Source organism: Artibeus jamaicensis, unplaced genomic scaffold (genome assembly GCF_021234435.1).
Source record: "Artibeus jamaicensis isolate MK-2021 breed Jamaican fruit bat unplaced genomic scaffold, CSHL_Jam_final contig_3126, whole genome shotgun sequence".
Taxonomy (NCBI): domain Eukaryota; kingdom Metazoa; phylum Chordata; class Mammalia; order Chiroptera; family Phyllostomidae; genus Artibeus; species Artibeus jamaicensis.
In genome coordinates this window covers 8,317,501-8,341,013 of record NW_026521723.1, presented here as the reverse complement: position 1 = coordinate 8,341,013, position 23,513 = coordinate 8,317,501, and the positions used below count along the sequence as shown (strand labels likewise).

General features: G+C 37.3%; 1 long non-coding RNA gene across 1 annotated transcript in view; it reads right to left on the bottom strand.

Moving 5' to 3' along the window:
* Positions 1-5,292: 5,292 nt before the first annotated feature.
* LOC119054837 (uncharacterized) overlaps positions 5,293-23,513 on the bottom strand; it is a 135,998-nt gene continuing 117,777 nt past the window's right edge. Inside the window, exon 3 of the long non-coding RNA XR_008391141.1 lies at positions 5,293-5,525. This is a non-coding gene — a long non-coding RNA (uncharacterized LOC119054837). The remainder of the gene's footprint in view (positions 5,526-23,513) is intronic.

Here is a 23,513-nt window from a genome sequence, read left to right as displayed (position 1 = left end):
TGGCACAAGGGAACAAGATAACATAAAACTATATGATGGTACTATTTTTTTAACTCACCACTTCTAAGGCAGTCTTTCTTAACCTTTTACCCTGGAAGAGCACTCAAAATGATCAACTCTAACGGAAATCTCATATATTGATGCATCTATTATATTTATACCACATAGTATATTTGCATGATCAGTACATTGTAGATTTAAAAATTTAATAATAAATACCAGTGTTCCATTGAATCAAAATGACATTTTTAGTTTTGTTATATTCATTATAACCGACTTATTAGCCTTTTCCTTTTGTATGGCTTCCCCACTCCACAAAGATGATAAATACTAATGTAAGTCCATATAGTAGGTGAAAGAACAATTTCCTTCTGTCTAATAAAAGTTCTATTTGATTTTTTTAAAAACCTGGTCCACATTAGCCTAAATGGGGTATGTAAAAGAACAGTTTTTCCTTTGTATAAAACTAAAAGAAACTTTAGCCAAACTTTTTTGAAATAAAAAAGTAGTCTATAAAAGGACATTAGTTTAATCTTGCAACTCTAGAACAAACTTTATAATGATAACAATGTTACAGAACAGACCGGGGTGGTGGTGAACAACGCACTATTACAGAATGGACCCAGCCTTGTTCTCCAAGGTTATATAGATACATTAAATGACTGCTCTAGAGATTATCTGCAAAACTGTTGCTATTCAAAACAACTCTCAATGGCCCTGTTTCACACATCTCATCCCCCAGCTCAGACTTGTAGGTGAGAACATCCCATATATATTTTTTCCAATATTTCCTGGACACCGGGGTCTGGACCCCATTACAAATCCCTATTTGTCACCCTCCTGCCCCCTTGGCTGCACCCTGTTACAGTGAGGGATTCTTAAGTTTTCACAGAGTGGGAAATAAAAGGACAGAAAATCTTTTAGGACAGTGTTTCTCAAATTCAGCTACTTTCACAGACATATTCTTGGGGGTTTGCAAATTTTTATGATAGTGTTTTGAATTTATATTTTACTTTTGTTTGTAAGAACTTACAGGACTTCACTCTAAGAACACAACTAACCCAACTAAAAGAAGGGGAAAGGACTGGAACAGACACTTTTCCAAGGAGGACATACAAAGGATCCAGAGACACATGAAAAGATGCTCAATATTGCTAGCTATCAGAGAGATGCAAATTATAACCACAATGAGATACCACTTTATACCAGTCAGAATGGCTATCATAAACAAAGCAACAAACAACAAATGTTGGAGAGGTTGTGGGGAAAAGGGGTCCCTAGTTCACTATTGGTGGGATTGCAGACTCGTACAACCATTATGGAAAACAGTATGGAATTTTCTCAGAAAACTGAAAATGAACCTGCCTTGTGACCCAGCAATTCCACTGCTAGGATTATATCCTAAAAACCCTGAAACACCAATCCAAAAGAACCTATGCACCCCAATGTTCGTAGCAGCACAATTTACAATAGCCAAGAGCTGGAAGCAATCTAGGTGCCCATCAGTAAATGAATGGATCGGAAAATTATGGTACATATACACAATGGAATTCTACGCAGCAGAAAGAAAGAAGGAGCTCTTACCCTTTGCAACAGCATGGATGGAACTGGAAAGCATTATGCTGAGGGAAATAAGCCCGGCATTGAAATACAAATACCATATGATCTCACCTTTAACAGGAAGCTAAACAGCAAAACAAACAAGCAAGCAAGCAAAATAAAAAAACAATGACATTGAAATAGAGAACAGGGGGACAGCGACCAGAAGGGAGAGGGGAGGGAATTTCAGGGGAAAAAGGGAAAGGATTTATAGGAACTAGTATAAAGGACACACAGACAACAACTAAGTGGGGTGGAAATGGGAGGGAGGTGGGGAGCATGGGGTGGGTGGGCTGGGAGGGGAGTAAAAGACAGAAAACCGTACTTGAAAAATAATTAAATAAAAAATATAAAAAAAGAATGACTAAAGTAAATATGTAAAATGAAAAAAATACTTTCAATAGAATGACTGAGTTTATATTGTGCCAGTCAATATAAATTCAAATAATTTAATTTCTAAATCATAAAGGCTTAGATTTTAAAAATGCATTAAACATTTTCTGTAGTAGTTTGATGTGCCATGTATTAGGCAGTAAATAAAAAAAGACCTCACAAAAAATTAATACACACTTGTTCAGGAGTACCTGGATGATCATTTACATTACACTGTTGCTACATGATCACAGCATCTACGATGTACATATGATCCCTGTAATACCAAGTGAAGAATCACTGTGCCCAAATGTTCAAGGGGCATTTTTCAAATTGGGTCCTCAGACCCTTCACAGAACTGTTGAATATTTCCTATGAACTCTTTGATTTGTCCAGGTGAAGAACATTGATTCAGAGCAGTGATTTTCAAGATGGGGTAAGGGGGTACTGGGGAGACACATATAGTTTGAAAAAACACATTGAACATGCCTATTGATTTCATAATGCAAACTGTACAAAGTCAAACTCAAAATAATTTGGGGGAAGTAGTATAATATTAACTATAGATTCATCCTAGTGGGCCTAAGATAAACTTGGTTGAGAACCATTGGCTTAGAGATAGAAGCGTCCTGGAACATGAAGAATAATTAGTAAGAACCACATGCAAAGAAGAAAGAAGTTTTCTGGGTCAGTGACAGAATCCTAAGCTATAACTTGTCACAGTCCTTTGGAACCAAAGGGCCATTCCATAAGAAATCCAAGGTGTTGCTCAATCATCTCAGGCCTATAGTTTGTGGCAAGTAAGTCAACTTTTAATACAGAGTTAAAAAAAAAGCCTGTTTTTGCCAAGAATTCCCCTGCCATTTTTTTTTGGTTTAGATATTTTAGAATTTTAAGTAAAAAGTTGCTGCAGCTGGGTAAACATAGCTCTAGATACCTTCACCATGAATGGTGCTATCATTTGCAGTGCTATCATTTACAATGCCATCCAGTTCTCAAGGGAGAATGCAGCCTCTGGTCTGTAATTGCTGTAGAGTTCCAGTTTGCTTTAGCTGCAACAGTTCCCCATGTTCATGCATATTTATTAGATCAGTGAATCCACCTCTACACACTCTTTACCAAGGAAGACTCAGGGGACTATTCTAGCTCTTGTGAGCTGTTGCAAATGATTTTGAATCTTGTCTGTGTCACCGGTCGCTGTGATATCACCATATTCCAAAACCCCTTGTTTGAAGGGGAATTTACTCTGGAAATACTTTTTCTGAGAAGTGACATGAGAAGACCCAGGTATAAGCTTAGAAGTATCAAATTATACACATGAGTTAATTACTTGATCTTATTTATGTATCTACATTTCATGAAAGTGTAATATTTGAAAGTAAATTAAAAATGAAATTTTTACTTATTTAATGCATACCTTGCCTTTTCTTTGTTTTTTTACTGTACAAATAATTTATGATAGAAAATGATAGGAGAACACACATTATATTTTCAACTAAAATGGGGCAATTTCCACCAATGTTTTTAAATGCTTGATAAACAAGAAAAAAGTAAGAAAATGTTCATTGCTTTTATTATGGCAATGTTTGTTTCTTTTCTCAGAAATCCAGAACTTGTCTTGAAGTCAATTTTCTCTTTAGTATATCATCAGATGTATGAACCAAAGTTCTTCATCTCTCAATTTATATTCTCAGGTTGAGAAGAATATTCAAAGGTTCCTTCATCCAGGCATACATAAAAACTGGTCAGTAGGGTTTTGTTATACTTTCAGGAGTTTCCAACTGGACTAATCTCTTTCCCGACTCTCAGGCCCAAGCAGCAAAAGAAACCATTTATAATTTCTTTTTCAACATGGTATATTCACTAATCATGTCACGTGAAGTCAAAATATTTTCTCTAGGACCTTGCAGAGACACACACAAATGACTCAGGTGATGAAACAGTCTGCCAAGTTCCACAGATCAATGTTGGGCAGCCATACTTTATTTTCACAAGATTTCAGTAAAATCTGGCTGACTAATTTCTCTACAGCACTCGGGCAATTATCCTTTCAGTTTAGACTCCCTTTTGAGATGTCTTCAGGAGCATCATCCAAACTTTCATCGCTCCTTCTCCAAGAATATTTGATACTAGCACCTTGCTAGTGTGAAAAAGAGTAGTATATTTTGATCACATTCAGAATTGCCTTTTTCCCTAAAAGAGACAAAGCTTCTAGTGGAGTTCCATCAGTTCAGACACCAAGACAGCTCTTGCAAGACATATACTGTGTTTCCAAAAGTGAAGAGAAAAAGTATTTTGGTTTTTGCTTTTGATTTTAGGGGACAGTTTTCTGTAACAGAAATGAATTATAAATTTCACAATCATTTTCAAATTTTATAGATGCTAAAATATGACATTTTCTAAAAAAATATGTTGATGGACTATTTAGAGAAGCTATTGCTTTTCAGCTTATTACATAAATCTTCCCAACATCATGTGGCATATCATCAATAAATTGACTTATTTTATAATTTTTGATCAAAATGTTTTCAATTTCTTCATTGCAAGCCTTATCAGGTATGTTAAAAGTCTAAAATTTTCCTTTTTTTCTTTATATCTCTTCAAAAATCATAACTTGAATTTTCAGACTGCTTGTAAATCAAAATATTAATAAAATATAGACTTGAAAGACATAAAAATAACTGGGAAAATTTCAAAAGATCAAAATTCATCCCATTACTAGAAAATACTAATCTGTATTGCAATGTGTTCAACAACAGAAGTGCAGCTGAGTGTATTGTAAGTCCTTCTTTACAATGAAATTAAAAAAAAATCCTTTACACTAATGCAGCTTGTTTATTCCTATAAGTCAATTGGTGATGGGTAACAGGAAATTGAAGATGATAACTTGTGCAGAAGAGGTCACCATCATCAACTGGTCATCCCCTTCTTACTATGCAGAAAATGCTCATTGCAAACAGTCTTTTATGCTAATAATGCAGAATTGAACCATCCAAATAAGCACAGATCTACTGTTAGCTTCTATATAGGATCAATAATAAATTTCGTAACACAACTGCATGGTCACTGCCCATCATTGTGACCATAAGCATTGCACGATTTTCAAAGCTCTAAATTATGCTTTTCCCCCAAAAAAATACTATCTGTTGTAGAACCATCCCAACATCTCATAGTACCCTTGAGTCCTACAGAACCTAGTTGAGAAACCTACTGTAGGAAACCAGAGTTCTACAAAGTTTTTCCACTTTCCCAGTTGCTTTCTACTATACAATAACTTCAAAACATAGGGCTCGAAACAACAATTTATTATTATTTCTCACATTTCCTGAATGATTAGGTCAGATGGGCAATTCTTTTTTGAGATTTCCCATGTTATTGCAGTCAACTGGTAGCTGGGGCTGGAGTCATCTGAAGTTTTCCTCATTCACTTATCCAGCATGTGGCCTGAGATGGTTGGAACATCTGAAAGCTGGCTGGCCATCTTGCTCCATGTAACCTCATGATGAGTTTTGGCTTCTTCACTAAGCAAGTCCTTAAGACCAGCAAACATTCAGCTGAAAGGGAATTTGGCTCTATCAATAGGAGGAATAACTGATTTTATAACCATCTTTAATCCATGATAGACTATCCTTTAAACTCAGGCCACAGATGTGTAGAATTTATTTATGTTTTGAAATAAGAAAGAAACAGCTTGGAGTAGTTAAATGACTTGCTACTAATGTCCTTCAGTAAATTAATGACAGAGAAGTGAAAAGAATTATAGGTCCGTCCAGAAAAAGTCCAGCCATTGTTAATATAATGAGAATAATTTATGTGACATTGATGTAACCTGGCAGCCAAAGAGAGTGGACTAGAATGCACATGCATGAACAATGATGACTTCACTGTACTAGTCAGTGGGGAGAGTAGATGCTGTTGAGAATGTATACCATGTGGCTATAACATCCAAAATGACTGAGTGAGTAGAGCAGCAAATCTGTATCAGATTTTGCATTAAGCTTGAACATCCCACCACAGAAACTATTCAGATGATTCAGAAGGCCACAGCTACAGGCAACTGGTGATTGGAAATTTCATCATGACAATGCACCTCTCATGCATCACTTCTCATGTAGAGTTTTTGAGAAAACACCAAATCATCCAGGTGACTCAACTCCCATACAACCCAGATTTGTTGCCCTGCAACTTCTGGCTTTTCACATAACTAAAATCACCTTTGAAAGGGTAGAGATTTCAGACCATCTATAAGATTCAAAAAAATATGACAGAGCAGTTGATGGTGATTGGGAGATCTGTGTGAGGTCCCAAGGTGCTTACTTTGAAGGGAACTGAGGTATCATTGTCCTATGTACAACATTTCTTGTATCTTGTATCTTCTTCAATAAGTGTCTCTAGTTTTTATAGTAAATGGCTGGCTATTTCCTGGGCAGACTTCATGTATAAATCTCCTAAGTCTTTAAGCAGCAGATCCACTATTTGCCAAGTATTTTTTAAAGTGAATGATATATCTTGAATGCTAAAAACTATCAGGATGATATTTTAAAGATTCTTGTTTATGTGCATTCAGAGCTGTTTGCAAATGAAATCTTTTCTCAAAGTAATGCTTTCTTTTTTCCATCTCCAAATCTTCTAATATCCCAGTCTTTGATGTTATAGAGACATGTTACAGAAAAGCTACTGCACGCATAAATTTTCTCAGTAGTTATTTTATCCTAGTAATTCTATAGCATGGAATTACTGTTTGACCTTATCTTCTGAAAATTGAACTGTAATGTCAAGTAGCTTTCACAAAGGTTTGTCTATTTAACATGTTTTGCTCATGACAATTCACTTAAATCTCAATAAGCAAAAGTTGAAATGTTAGCACTTTTGGCTCCCTGCATTTACTTTAAACTGTGGTTTGGAGGGAAAAGGGAACAAAAAGGTATTTTTTAGAAGCTCATTTATGTGACATTTCAGAGGAATAAAGCTACATTCTTTGGACCTCCTTCTACTTTTTAACTCATTTTTCCTTCTTATCCAAATCAGTTCTTTTAAAAATTTTTGTTCTTGATATATTCTGCCACTTTTTGGAACATAATTAGGAATGAAATGGAAAAAATGGGTCTGGACCAGAGTTTTTCATCAGAGGAGTGAAGAGTGGGTGTTGGTACTGAAGGATTTTTAGAAGTACCTGTGGGGTTTTTTTAATCACCCATGGCCAACATTCTCACCTACCCCAATATGGGAATGGTTTTACATAAAAATTGGGCGAGGGGCTGGGGAAAAGATGTTGTAGCTTAATAACATTTCTTTAGGATTGTTATACACACCTGGTCTTCCATTTGAGATCTACTGATCTTGGAAATAATGTTTGCTTAATATTTAGGCTATCAGTACTATAATCAATAAGATGAAATTTCCAGGTATATATGGTATATGAGGAATTGCATAATCATAAAATAGAAAACCCTCACTGTCATTAGCAAAGTCAAAGTTTATCTTGTATTTTGGGATTCTTGAAGAGAAAAATCTAGGAAATAGTCTTTCTGGCCCTTGTATTTCATATCGACAATACTTAGAAAAATGTAGCTAACCAGATGACAGCCACAACCAGTATCCACCATTAATGTGGAAGTATTTCAGTGAATTGTGGAGCAGTGCTAGAGATAAGTTAATTGTCTCTGAATGTCTTATTTAGTTGTACAGATACATAACATGAAAATAAATGTTACAGCAATGAAATGTTAAAAATATAATAGCAAATTTATTTTAAATGTGACAGTTGCTAAGGAAATAAAAGGACAATATTCTGTTCAAAATTTTGAGCAGTGAAATTGGGTACAATTCATAGAAACAATAGCAACAAGAAACATAGAAACAATATAGTATGTATATATATTTTAGAAATTGCTCTAAATTCTTCACATGTATTTATTTAATTTTCTCATTAAAAACATTATTATACCACTACCACTATCTCCATTTTACAAATGAGAAAATCAGGTCATAGTCATTAAGTAACTTAGGCAAGATCACTTGATACCAAATGTCCCTATCTCTTCTCAGTCAAATCAGTGAAAATGTTGATTCCTCATTCTTGCCCATTAGGCTCACAGCCCACAGACTCTGAAATAACTGGGAGGTCACTGTAGCCTCAGACCTAATAGGGCCATAAGAACATCCAAGGAACATGACAGTTATCAACTATGTTAAAGACAGCATGTTAACTGAAGTGGATAAGCTAGAAGTAGTATTTTGAAGGCTCAGAAAGGTCTCCAGTTGGAAGAAATGAGTCTATTTATTTGCTGCCATTGAAGCCATATATCTCTCATGTTTTACCTCAATTGATGCTTAATCACTCTTGGCCATTCATTTTCCTTGTTAAAATCATCAGTTTCCCCAACAACAGCCATCAAATTTCATAGTCCTATAGAAATATTTTATATGTACAGTTTCTGCCAGATATAATTCTTTTTTATAAAAACAATTCAATAATAGTTTTCCATATGAGAACAAATTCAAATAAGGTAACATATAAGAAAAAAATGATGATGTAGTTCCAATCTCTGAGTTTAGGACAGCTAGAAAAAGAAATGTATAGGAAACTAACCAATAAACCAATCATTACAAAAAACAATAAAAAAACAAAAACAAGGTAGAGAATCCTTGATTTTCTGCTAGGCTAATATTGCTGTCAATCTGCAAAGTCGGTGCTAATTTTATGAAACATAGTTGACAGGTTGAGGCTGGTACTATCATGCCCACATTAACTCTATTTCTTAATGCTTAAATCCATCCACCCAAACAGTACATTCAGTGACCCTGGGGAATCCCTGTAAGGGTGAAAGAATGACCAAGATCTCCAACAAGCAAATGTTAAGTATGTGCTGCTCTTCCCTGGACTGGCCCCAGCTGTGCCCTTCTCAGCCATCCTAGCCCCTGAAAGGACTCCCTCTGGCAGTGCAAGAAACAAAGGAGAGATCACTACAAAAACTAAAAATAGTGCCTTAAGGGTGAGAAGGTCAAACTGATGATTGAGTTTCTGCACATTTGGGGGAGGAAATACAGAAGGGGGTGGACAGAATGACAATAAGGCCACAGTGGGTGGTAGGTAGCTGGAAAAAGGAGTTATAAAGCATAAAATCTTAATAGGAAGCATTTTATAAATGTATTTCTTTTAACATGTTTGGGGCTTCTCTGAAGACTAGTTCAATCACACCCACAGAGAAGATATTGGTTTTGGTATGTATACCAGAGCAGAAGGAGTTGAGAAATTCTTAGCTTTCATTTGTTTAGTGAGTACATATTTTATGACAGACTGTGTGATATGATAAGCTGGTCAGAGAGAGAGAAAGAGAGAGCAAGAATGCTTAAGATTGGATTTTTACTTTCCAGAAATTCTACATAGCTATTTTTTGTCTTGTAAAAAACTTACAGCAAAGAATATCTATTTATTTATTTAGAGTGGATTGCATGGGTGAAGGCTAAAGTCATATTGGTATTGTTTCAATTTAGAGCCCCTGTGACCAGCTTGTATGTCACGAGATCTTTGCTTATAGTTCAATTCTGCAAGGATCCACATGCCTTATAGTGCTAGCATGAGTAACCCTGTGTCTGCTCACATATCTCCCTCCCGACAACTATAAAACTACCTCATTTTACATATAATGCTTTATATACATATTTTCTGCTGCTTCTGAGTAGAGACAGACTGTTTTGTGACAGCACAAACACAAAATCTTTCCATCGACTCCCAGATGCTATAAGAATCTTAAAAGAGGAGAGAAAACTGGGGAATGGCAGCTCCCTGGCTCCATCAAAGGAAAGAAAAAAATTACCTTGAAACTAGTCAGGTAAAGGTTGCAACAGCTTGCTGAATATTTTTGTGATTAAAAAAAAATAACAAAACCTCCCTTTGTATTATTGGAGAGATGTACCCAAACATACTGACGGTGTCATCACTATGTAGATGCAATCTTGGGTGCTTGCTTTGGCAGCACATGTGCTATATGTGACCTGGAGCCTCGAGGGGTCAGCTCTGCAGTGTAAATTTGCAATTTCAAAACCTGCAGCATATTCAGACCTGCATTATTTGACTCAGCTTGGCAAAACCGACCATTTCTGGGCGATATCACTAGGTGACAGACTTATTTAGGTAATAACACACTGTTAATTGTTCTACAGTTTGTTCCTTGCATTGTATGCTCTCAACAGTAGTTTTTTAGCTACTTAGTTATTAAGATCACTATTCTGCTTAAACAGTATCCTGAACTATAATACCAACACAAACCAAATGACCAAAGCTTTAAGAGAAACAGTCCTATAGGATTTACCTAATAGCAAGACAAATTTATGTAAAAACACAGAGCTATTGATACTGTCTATAATTCTTTGTGGCATATGCTACAAATATCCATTTTTGCAGCTCTTGTGTGTGCTGTGTGGTCTGTAATTCAACATAATATTTATGACAGGGACATAATATTTAAATGCCTCATATCTGTATGTTTCTGAAACGTGGTTCTCAAATTAGGTAAAAGTAATGGTCTCAAGTTTAGATTTCTTGTACAGAGAAAAGACAAAAAGCCCAGAATGTTTTAGAAGATGCCAATGTCATCTTTTCCTTATCAAGTGTGCTTAAACATTTATCTATACTCACTGTCACTTTTCTCAGTAATTTTACCCTAGTCTGGTTTCTGCACTGACACTTGATGAGACTGTTTTCTCAAAGGTCACAAAACCCCGCCTCATTGCACTATTACCTGCCATGTACAAAACTGTATGAAAACCCGCCGTGTACTATTCAACCTCTATAGTCTGGCCTGGTTGTCAATGTGATTGCTGTGCCACCCTCTCTTTCCCTCGGCTCCACTCTTCTGATGGCCCCCTTTCCCTAACTGAAGCAACAGCATGTTCATTTTTTGTTGTTCTTCATCTTTGCATGCCATGAGTTTAACAAGATGATTTAATTACAGAACAGTTATTGGAAAAGTGAGCTGCACAGGGTAGCCAGATAGTGGGGATTCTCCCCAATTCACCTGGAAGTTTCTTAACACGCAGAGGTGCATTCATTTCATGAACTGTTTCTCTCTTTCCTTTAACCAGCAGGATTTAAAGTTATAAGAATTATCGCGATTCATTATCTCTTCTCAAACAGCATGTGCAAATCTCTTCTCAGTGTGGGCAGCAGGCTTTCAGCCTCACCTCCTTCTTTGTTGTTCTGGTGCCACTTCTGAGCCGTGGAGGAAAATAACATGGGTACACGCATAACATTTTTCTCTTTCTATTTATTTTACTTTTTAAAATTACAGTTTATATTAAGCCCTGGCTGGTGTGGCTCAGTGGATTGAGAGCTAGCCTGGGAACCAAAGGGTTGCTGGTTCGATTCCCAGTCAGGGCACGTGCCTGGGTTGCAGGCCAGGTCCCCAGTGGGAGGCATGCAAAAGGCAACCACACATTAATATTTCTCTCCCTCTCTCTCTTCCTTCCCCTCTGCCTAAAATGAATAAATATACAAATCTTAAAAAAATAAATTACAGTTTACATTTAATATTATTTTATATTAGTTTCAGGCATATGCGTAGGGGTTAGATAATCACATACTTCACTGCGTTCCCCCATTTTCAGCACCCACCTGGCACCATGCATAATCACTACAATATTATTGACCATATTCCCTATGGTGTACTTTACACCTCTATAACTATTTTGTAACTACCAATTTGCACTGACTAATCCCTTCGCCCTTTTTTACTCAGTCCCCCAACCACTGTCCTGTCTGGCAAATATTAGTCTATTATCTGGATCCGTGGGTCTGTTCCATTTTTGTTTGTTCATTTATTTTTTTTTCTTTAGATTCCACATATAAGTGAATTGCTATGGTATCTGTCTCTCTCTGGCTGACCTACATAATATTGTCATTGTTCTCAGTATGGGTCCTGGGCTTTCCCCGTGAGATGCCCCATCTTCTAGGGACAGACAATGCACTGATGGCCTGAACTCTTGCAATCATTCACTCTGGTCTTCTTTTCTTACCTATTTTACTTGCACCACATCGATCTCACACATTGTAGTTTGGATTATAAATATCTTCCATTTCTTGTAAGATGGGACTTACATTTCTGTTACTTTTTCTCTTTTTTTTTTTTTTGAGAGCTTTTCAGGAGAAAAATGGGACAGGATTCTTTCTTCCCCCATCATTTAACAATTGAAAGTCAACATATACATTTAGATCTAATATATCCTAAGAAAAACTGTCTCAAACAGAAGAGTGGTTTCACCCCCTTTTATTAAGATTAAATTTCCAGTCCAATTCCACTGTATGTATTTTTCGTTCAATTAAAAATGCAAAAAGAAACAATATCATTGCAACAGAGAAATGTCAATAATTTGGACAATACAAATGCTAGCATTGAGCACTTTTGAGCATATGATGAGTTTCACATTTAAGTAGATTTTAGGCTGTAGGTACTTTAAGGAATTAGAAAACCAGTTGTTTTTTTCTTTTTTTCTTTAAGTAGCTATCTAAACAAATTGAACTGTAAGTAAAGAAATCAACTGATACTCAAAGGTTTTATATTACTATATACTTGGTGTTTTGCTTAAGTGTCAGCAAAGCAGATGTATAATTTCCTGCAACAGTAAAATAAATTACCTTTTTCTTAGACCAATGTAGGCATATATAATGTAAAGATCTTATGCAGTCATTTATAATGTAAAGATCAATAGTTTAATGTTATTCTGAAGCCAATAGAAATTCACTCTTGTATTCTAATCTCACAAAATTTTTTCCTTTTTTATGGCTTCAGTGTGGTAACTATTTCATCTATCTCTGATTGACAAATGCAGAAAAATGATAAATTTAACACAAATACTATGTGTTTTTTTAACCTTTTAAAATTTTTGTTCAATTACAGTTTTCTGCCTTTTTACCCCACACCTCCCCACCACCCCACCCTTCCCCACCTCCCTCCCCTATTTCCACCACCCGCCTTGTTATTGTCCAAGTGTACTTTATAACAGTTCCTGTGAACCCTTCACCCTTTTCCCCTATGATGCCCTCCCCTCTACCCTCTGGTCACTGTTAGCCTGTTCTCTATTTCCGTGTCTTTTGGTTATACTTTGCTTATTTGTTCATTTTGTTGGTTAGGTTCCCATTAAAGGTGTGATCATATGGTATTTGTCTTTCACCACCTGGCTTATTTCTCTTAGCATAATGCTCTCCAGTTCCATCCATGCTGTCTCAAAGGGTAGGAGCTCCTCTTTTCTTTCTGTTGCATAGAATTCCATTGTGTAAATGTACCATAGTTTTTTGATCCATTCATTTACTGATGGGCACTTAGGTTGCTTTCAACACTTAGCTATTGTAAGTTGTGTTTTTATGAACATTGGGGTACATAAGTTCTTTTGGATTGGTGTTTCAGGGTTCTTAGGATATAATCCTAGCAGTGGAATTTCCAGGTCAAAAGTCAGTTCCATTTTCAGTTTTCTGAAGAAATTCCATACTGTTTTCCATAGTGGCTGCACCAGTGTGCAATCCAACCAACAGTGCACTAGGGTTCCCTTTTCTCCACAACCTCTCCAACACTTGTTTGTTGTTTTGTTTATGATGGCCATTCTCAGTGGTGTGAGGTGGTATCTCATTGTGGTTTTAATTTGCATCTGTCTGATAGCTAGCAATATTGAACATCTTTTCATGTGTCTCTGGTTCCTCTGTATGTTCTCCTTGGAGAAGTGTCTGTTCAAGTCCTTTGCCCATTTTTTAAAATAGTTTATTTATTTATTTTTAGAGAGAGGGTAAGGGGAGGAGAAAGAGTGGGAGAGAAACATCAATGTGTGGTTGCCTCTCACGTGTTCCCTTACTGGGGACCTGGCCTGCAACCCAGGCATGTGCCCTGACTGGGAACCGAAGCAGTGACCCTTTGCTTCACAGGCCTGTACTCAATCCAGTGAGCTACACCAGCCAGGGCCCTTTTCCCATTTTTTAATTGGGTTGCTTGTGTTCTTAGAGTGGAGTTGTGTGAATTCTTCATATATTTTGGAGATCAAACCCTTGTCTGAGGTGTCATTGGCAAATATATTATCTCATACAGTTGTTTCTGTTTCATTTTAATGCTGCTTTCTTCAGCTGTGCAGAAACTTTTTATTTTGATGAGATCCCATTTGTTTATTTTTTCCTTTATTCCCTTGCTCTAGGGGACATATCAGATAAAATATTGCTGTGTGGAATATCTGAGATTTCTCTGCCTATGTTCTCCTCTAGGACTTTAATGGTGTCACAGCTTATATTTAAGTCTTTTATCCACCTTGAATTTATTTTTTGTGTATGGTGTTAGTTGGTGCTTGAGTTTCATTTTTTATGCATGTCCGGATATCCAACACCATTTGTTGAAGAGGCTATTTTTACTCCATTTTATGCAGCTGCCACCTTTGTTGAATATTAACTAACAATAGAGACTTGGGTTTATTTCTGGGCTCTCTGCTCTGTTCCATTGGTCTATGTGTCTGTTTTTATGCCAGTACAAGGCTGTTTTGATTACAGTGGCCTTATAACACAATTTGATATCAGGTATTGTGATCCCTCCTACTTTGCTCTTCTTTCTCAAAATTGCTGTAGCTATTCAGGGTTATTTATGGTTCCATATAAATTTTTGAAGTATTTGTTCTATATCTGTGAAATTTGCCATTGGTAGTTTAATAGGTATTGTGTTGAATCTATAAATTGCTTTGGGTAGCATGGACATTTTGATGATATTAATTCTTCTGATCCATGAACATGGTATATGTTTCATTTGTTTGTGTCTTCTTTGATTTTTTTCTTCAGTGTTGTGTACTTTTCTGAGTACAGATCTTTTATCTCCTTGGTTAGGTTTATTCCAAGGTATTTTATTTTTCTCATTGTTGTATCAAATGAGATATTTTTCCTGATTTCTACTTCTGATGTTTTATTATTTGTATACAAACATGCCTTTGATTTCTGAATATGGACATTGTATCCTATTATTTTGCCAAATTCATTTATTAGGTCAAGCAGTTTTTTGTTGGAGTCTACATGTTTTCTATGTACGCTATCATGTCATCTGCAAACAATGACAGTTTTGTTTCCTCTCTTCCAATTTGGATACCTTTTATTTTCTGTTCTTGTCTGATTGTTGTGGCTAGGACTTCTAATACTATGTTGAAGAAAAGTAGTGAAAGTGTCTTGTTCCTGATCTTAGTGGGAAAGTTTTTAGTTTTTGCCCATTGAGTATCATCTTGGCTATAGGTCTCTCATATATGGACTTTATTATATTGAGGAATGCTCCCTCTATTCCCACTTTGCTGAACGTTTTTTTATCATAAGTGGGTGCTGAACCTTATCAAATGCTTTTTCTGCATCTATTGATATGATCATGTGATTTTTGTTTTTGCTTTTTTATGTGATGTATTATGTTTATTGGTTTGCAAACATTGTACCATCCTTGCATCCCTGGGATGAATCACACTTGGTCATGGTGTATGAGCTTAACGTATTGCTGGATGTGGTTTACCAATGCTTTATTGAGAATTTTAGCATCTATGTTCATCAACAATATTGGCTGGAGGATTTCTTTCTTTGTTGTGTCTTTATCTGGTTTTGAGAGTAGAATGATGCTGATTTCATAAAAAGAGTTTGGGAGTCTTCCATCATTTTGGATTTTTTGGAATAGTCTGTGAAGGATAGGGTTTAGCTCTTCCTTAAATGCTTTGTAGAGTGTGAAACCCTCTGGTCCAGGGCTTTTGTGTGTCAGGCGTTTTTTGATTACTGCTTCAATTTTGTCAGCTGTTATTGGTCTGTTAAGGCTTTCTGCTTCTTCTTCATTCCATTTTGGAAGATTATATTTCTCTAGAAATTTGTCCATTACATACAGGTTTTCAAATTTCTTGGCATACAGTTCTTCATAGTAATTTCTTACAATCCTTTGTATTTCTATGGTATCAGCTGTAATCTCTCCTCTTTCATTTCTGATTGTGTTTATTTGGGTCCTCTCTCTTTTTTTCTTGATGAGTTTGCTTAAAGGCTTGTCAATTTTGTTTATCTTTTCAAAGAACCAGATCCTGGATTCGTTGATCCTTAGAATTGTGCTTTTAGTCTCTATGTCATTTAATTCTGCTCTGATTATGGTTATTTCCTTCCTTCTACTAGCTCTGGGCTGTCTTTGATGTTGTTCTTTGAGTTCTTGCAGGTGTAGGGTTAGGTTGTTTATTTGAAATGTTTTTATCTTTTTTAAGGGAGACCTACCTGTATTGCTTGGAACTTCCCTCTCAGGACTGCCTTTACTGTGTCCCTTAAGTTTTGGATTGCTGTGAGTTGATTTTCATTTGTTTCCAGAAACTTTTCAATTTCTTCTTTGATCTCATTCTTGACCCATTTACTGTTTAATAGCATGCTATTGAATCTCTATTTGTTTGAGTGTTTTTTAGTTTTTTCCTTGAAGTTGGTTTCCAGTTTCAGTCCCTTGGTCAGAGAAAAATGCTTGATATGATTTCAATTTTCTTGAATTTGTTGAGTCTTGTTTTCTGTCCTATCATGTGGTCTATCTTTGAAAATGTTCCATGTGCATTTGAAAAGAATGTGTGTTTTGCTACTTTGGAATGAAAGGCTCTATATATACTGGTTAAGTTCACTTCATCAAAGGCATTGTTCAATGCTGCAATATTTTTGTTGATATTTTATTTGGAAGATCTGTCCATTTTTTACAGTGGGGTGTGAAAATCCCCTACTATAATTATGTTCCGTTGATATTATTCTTGAAGTCCTCTAAGATTTTCTTTATGTATTTGAGTGCTCCTATGTTGGGTGCATATATATTTACAATGTTTATGTTTTCTTGGTGAATTCTTTCCTTGAGTATTATGAAGTGACCTTCTGTGTCGGTTTTTATAGCCCTTTTTTTTCTAAGTCTATTTTGTTCGATATAAGTATTGCTATCCCAGCTTTTCTTCCCTGTTTGCTTGGAAAATTTGTTTCCAGCCCTTCACTTTCAGTCTGTGTAAGTCTTTTGTCCTGAGGTGGGTCTCTTGTAGGCAGCATGTGTGTGGGTCATGCTTTCTTATCCATTTGGCTATTCTGTGTCCTTTGATTGAGCATTTAATTCATTTGTGTTTAAGGTTATTATTGATAGGTAGTTATTCATTGCCATTTTTCATACCTGTGTTCCTCTCTCTCACTCTTTTCCTTTCTGTTTTTAAAGCAGTTCCTTTAGCATCTCTTGCAGAGCTGGTTTGGTGGAAGTGTATTCTTTTAGACTTCTTTTGTCTTGGAAGCTTCTTATTTGCCCTTCCATCTTAATTCAGAGGCTAGTTGGGTAAAGTAGCCTTGGTTGTAGACCTCTGGTTCTTATTACTTGGAATATTTCTTGCCATTCTCTTCTTGCTTGGAGCGTTTCTATTAAGAAGTTAGAAGCTAACCTTATTGGGGCTCCCTTGTATATTACTTCTTGTTTCTCCCTTGCTGCCTTTAAGATTCTCTCTTTGTCTTGGAATTTTGCCATTTTAATGATGATGTGTCTTGAAGTGGGCCTCTTTGGGTTCTTCTTGACTAAGACTCTGTGTTTTCTGGATTTGTGTGATTTTTTTTCTCATCAAATTAGGGAAGTTTTCCATTACTACTTTTTCAAACAGGTTTTCTAACCCTTGCTCTTATTCTTCTCCTCCCGGTATCCCTATTATACACACTTTATTATATTTCATGTTGTTCTGCATTTCCCTTAATTCCTCTTCATTCTTTCTGAGACTCTTTTCCCTTTCTTGCTTTTTCCAGGTGTTTTTTCCTACCTTGTCCTCCAGCTCACTGATCTGATCCTCTGCTTCATTGATGCTGCTTTTGATTCCTTCTACTGTGTTCTTCAGTTCAGAAATTGCATTCCTCATTTCTTCTTGGTCCTTGTTGATAGTTTCTATTTTCCTTTTCATGTTGATATAGTTTGCAATGAGTTCATTGTAGTTTCCCTGTAGTTTTTGGTAATTCTCTCTGAGCTTGTTGAGCTTCCTGATAACCATTGCTTTGAACTCAATATCTGACAGTTGAGTTCCCTCTATTTAACATAGCATTCTTTCTGAGGCTTCCTCCTTTCCTTTCATTCGGGCATTGCTTATTTGTCTTTCCATTGTTTGTGAGACTCTTCTTGTTAGCCTCTGCTTTTTAAATTTATCTGTTTTGACTCCCTGGGTTTATGGCGTGAACTTCTACGGTAGAAGACCTATGAGATTCAGTGGTATAGTATCCGTCATCTCCTGAGCTCGCTGATCTTGGGCTGTCATTTATGTTGGCTCTCTGTATGTCTTTGAATTTGGATTGTTGTTGGGTCTTTCTTTGGTGGGTCCTTCCCTCAAGCTGGTTAACTGAGGGTCACTCAGACCACCACATCTTGTATTCTATTGTGCAAATGTAGACAGGTTGTATTGAAACTGATTCTTCTGTGTGTACAAGCTTTTGAGGCTTCTCTCTCAGTCTCGTTCAGTTGTTTATTCTTGGTAATTTCTCCATCATTTAGCTGTATTTCCAGACCAGTCCTGGATTGAGGTTAGTGTGGCTTCCACTCCCTCCTTCACCTTCCTCCATTGGTACCTGCTGCTGTTTCCTTTGTTGGTGGGTTTTCTCTTCCAGAAGGTTTTCTGGTATTCACAGCTCCCACCTACTCTTTTTTATGATCAGTTGCAGGGGGAAGGCATAATAGTTTAAGACAGCAGGAGTGTATTCTATGGTATTTAAAGTACCAATCCAGAGAGAAGAGATAGGAGATCCTTTGGCTATGTGTAGTGTTAACCATGATATTCCACCCAACTAGCCACTTTTTAGAAAGGGTCGAAAGAAGATAAGACTCTTGTTAGGGAGGGAAGGATTGTGAGTTGGATCTAGAAAGCAGTGAGCTTGTGGGAGGTCAGATTATGAGGTAAAGTGAGAGTAAAGGATAGTAAATAGGTACAGTGTGTGAGAGAACAGAGTTAACCACTACAGTAATATAGTTCAGGAAACAGTGAAGTGGCCTAAGATTAAGGAGGGGTGCTGTGTAGTATTTACAATGGTATGGAACAGCAATTATTTACAATAGTAATGGAGCAACAATCATATGACAGAATCTATGTGATCTGAATAAAAAGAATAGGAAGTGCAGGACTCTAGAGTAGTGTGCTATTGGAACACAAGTGAAGTGAAAGATGGAAAATTAAAAATACACTATGAAAGAGAGAACAAGGGAGGCCAGTCAAACAATGCAATTTAACAATCCAAATGAAGAAGACTAAACAGAAAGAAAAGAAATGCAAAAATACTAATAAAATAAATGATCTAAGAATAAGAAAAAATAATAATAGTACAAATATACAATAACTTGCAAGTTCTCTGGAGGAGCAAAATGAAATTTGTCTCACTGTCTCAGTTGTTAGGATGACACCTTTTTGGGTGTAACTGTTTTTTTTCACAGCTCCAGGTTTTATTGTCTCACTTGTGTGGATAAAAAAAAAAGGAAGGAAGGAAGGAAGGAAAAAGGAATAAAATGGAAAGGAAGGAAGGGAACAGGAATAAAAAAAGAAACAAGGAAATAAAGAAAGAAGAAAAAATTTTTAATGTTTTCTTTATTTATTTTTTAAGATAGGGGAAGGGAAGGAGAAAGAGTGGGAGAGAAACATCAATGTGTGGTTGCCTCTCATGTGTCCCCTGCCGGGAATTGGCCTGCAACCCAGGCATGTGCCCTGACTGGGACTCGAACCACGATACTCTGGTTCGCAGGCCCGCGCTCAATCCACTGAGCTACACCAGCCAGGGCCGAAAGAAGAAATTTTTTTAAAAAACCTTTTAAAAAAAGCCTTCTGCTGGCTTAAACTGGCCAAGCTGGTTCTGCTGGTCTTTGAGCTACATCAGGCTGAGGAGGGATTGGTTTCACTTTTCTCCCTTCCTCACAGTTTCCCAGCCTCCAACCCAGTTCCTCAGTTCCCTGTCGGGCCCCCAGTGCCCTTCTGTGCCCAGCCTACCCCTCAGTACACCAGTTGTGCTGTCCTTGAGGTGCACCAATTATAGGCAACTTGCACCCACTTCTCACTCTTTGCTGTCCTAGATGCCAGGGACTCTCATTACCCGTTCAGGGTAGTTCAGACCCCAACTGAGTTTTGTCTTTCTGGAGATTGCTGACTCCCTGAGCCCTGCACCTCTCCTCTTTGAGGTCCTCTCCACCTTCCTCTTAGAGACCCAGTATGCCAGCAGGGCCCTGGGCACAGGGGCCCGGTGGGAGGTGCCTCTGGGTGGAGGGGTCAGGTGTGGTCCCTCCCTGGGGGTGCAGAAGTGGGGGGCTGAACACTTTGCCTGGCTGCTGGGGTGGGACTGGCAGCTGCGGGTTGAGGAGTAGGATGTACATTGTCCCTGGTGCTTCAAGTGAGAGTGCAGATGGTTGGGGGTAGGGGTACAGGAAGTGGGAGTGGCTGCTGTGGAAAATTCTCAAAATGGCTGCTGAGTGCCTCTTTTCTTCTCTTTTTCTTTTTGAAAAGAAAACACTCCAAACAAGGGTCTGGCCTCTCATATAGCCCAACTCTTTAACCAGACCAGGGACTGACCTGGTCAGGGTCCATCATGGCCCAAGTCTTCCCAGCCTGTGTCCACAGTCTCAGTGGGTGCATACCACCCCTGTGTGTTTGCAACTTCATCTTTATTCCCCCGCACAACTTCAAGCATTCAGGTTCCTCCTGGTGCTGCCCAAACCTTGTTTTAGCAGGGGAGGGAGACTTTGAGCCTTTGACCTGGCTGTCTCCCAAGAATCCTGCAGCAGACCTGATGGGCACTGGGTCAGGGCACCTGGGACCTCGAGCTGGTCCCAGGGAACTTATTGTCCTGAAGCACTCCCCTTACCATTTGATTTTTCAATGTCCTCTACAAGTTTTGGTCTCCAATCTTCATATACACTGGGATATCATTGGCTGTTCACTCTGCTCCTCAGAAGATCTGCTATATGTTTCACCCGCGTGCAGGGGGAAGTGGACTCTGCTCCCACCTATCTCACCTCCATCTTCCATCCCCCTTGTTTTTTATTTTCTATATTTATGTATGAGCTTTGAAGTGAGTGATTCTTTGTATTGTGATAGGATATGGGCTTCTATGCAGGCCCACAAGAAAGAATGAAGCAAACAAAACAAAAAGGAAGGAAATAACTAATTGATCATTTATAAAAATAGAGAATGCTACTTAGGATATAATGGATTCCTATTTTGGAGAGCTTTTGCTTGATGAGCTGCTTATGGGTTTGGTACTGTTCTTATCTGAGTTATTTTTTTTTAGCAATAGCAGAGGGACATTTGTTGGTAGGACAGTTCATATCAACCATGAAATTTCTACAAGATCAACGTTCACAAGTGTACTTGGAGAAGCATGGTATGGTTTTTCAAGGATCAGCTTTCATCATTCTCAGACCGATAGATTCTTAGTGGGTTATTATGAGTTGGGACTTACACAAAAAAACATGCCCAAAAGGAATATTGTCTGAGGACAAGCTGTCTCAGAAGATTAGTAACAGGCAACATGAAAACTTTGACCTCAAGGTCAAAAGCTCCTATCTACCTTTCCTCAACAGTGGTTAGGAAGTCACTATTATTACAGGGGAAAGAAGGAAGGTGCTCCAACCATGCTGTTTGAATATATTTGTATTGCAAGTTCTAGTTTGAATATAAAAGAAGGGATTTACACACATACAGAAGCACACATAAATACACAAAAGACACACATATAGGAATAAAACTCAAAGAATGTTCAAAGATATATGAAACACATTCCTGAGCAATAGAATTATGGGTGATTTTAAATTTCTTTTTTCCAATTCTTATTTTGTACATATTACATGATAATATATATTCATTTTTATTATGAGAAAAATTAAAGCAACTTTCTTTCTCAGAATTTTATAAAATAAAAAGATAACCTCATCATTTTCTTGACCTGTGTATCTCTTGGCAAGTAACTCTTCTGTGAGGCATTCAATTTTGTCTTCAATAGCTGGTCCAATTTTCCAACTTCCTCATTATTTAGTAATTATGCATCCAAATTAGGTATTAAAATAGGTCAAATTGTCATAACTCCAAAACCTCTAAGGGACTATCCAAGTATTTTTCAGACTCAATATCATTTTAGAAATTTTGCTTAATTTGACCTAATTTGTATATATATATATGAAGTCATAGTACAAGGTTTTTAATGAAAAAAAAAAACAACAAAAAAAAAACCTCTAGGCCAAGATGGAGGTGTAGGTGGATACACTTTGCTTCCTCACACAAACAGAAGAAAGACAACAACCAATTTAAAAATAAAAAACAACCACAACTGCCAGAAAATTGAAGTGTATAGAAGTCCAACAACCAAGGAGTTAAAGAAGAAACATTCATCCAGATTGATAGGAGGGGTGGAGATGGGCAGAAGGGATGCTCAACAAGGTGGTGGCTGGTGGACCGAGCAGGTGAGGCAGCAGCTGACAAATCAGGAGGTCCCACATTTGCATATGGATAAACTAGGAGAAACAACTGGGGAGTGAGATAGACCATGCAACCTAGGGTACCAGCAGTGGGAAATAAAACCTCAAAACCTCTGGTGATAAAAACCTGTGGGGGTTGCAGCAATGGGGGAAACTCCCAGTCTCACAGGAGAGTCCATTGGAGGGACCCACAGGGCCCTAGACCATATACAAACCCACCCACCTGGAAATCAGCACCAGGAAGGTTCAATTCAGTGGGTAGCAGGAGAAGTGGCTAAAACAGTAGTGAGAGCCCAGCAAGCAGCATCATTCCCTGTCTCACCCCTCCCCCACATACAGTGCCGCAAAACAGAGAAATTGCCCTGCCTTGGTGAATACCTAAGGTTCTTCCCCTTACAATGTAACAGGTATATCAAGACAAAGAAATATGGTCCAAATGAAAGAGATCAAAATTCTAGAAAAAGAACTAAGCAAGGAGAAGATAGCCAACCTATCTGCTGCAGAGTTCAAAACACTGGTAATCATGATACAGAAATGACTGAGTACAGATGCAAAATCACCCATCATGAAGTTGGCAAACATGTAGAAAGAATCTTCAAAAAAATTAACTGACGTAGAATGCAGCCTCTCACAACAATGCCAGCTGATACACTGATATACATGTGTTTCTAAAACACCTAGTGGGGTAAGCCATTACTACAAGGGACTTGCCATCCACAAGATAATTCCATGTTTTGGGAGTCCCCCTTCATATATTATCCATTGAATAATGGCAACTACTCAGAAAAAATAATGCATCAGTGAAAAAATATGAAATATTCAGAAGGGATGAAATATTACATTGTCCAGGGAAGGCTTCAATGAAGGGTGACTTATTTTTTTAGGGAAGTCAGTGAATTAGTCAAGCTATTTAAAGTCAGAGCTATCTGGGCAACAAACAACATCGTCTTGAGGCACACATGTGCCTGGTGTTTTAAAATATTCTTAATTATTTATGCTTCTTCTAGTATTTTTCCACATAGCTAATCAATAGAATTTATAAATATTCGACACATTCTATTGTATCCCATCTATATGAGTCATTGTCTCTTT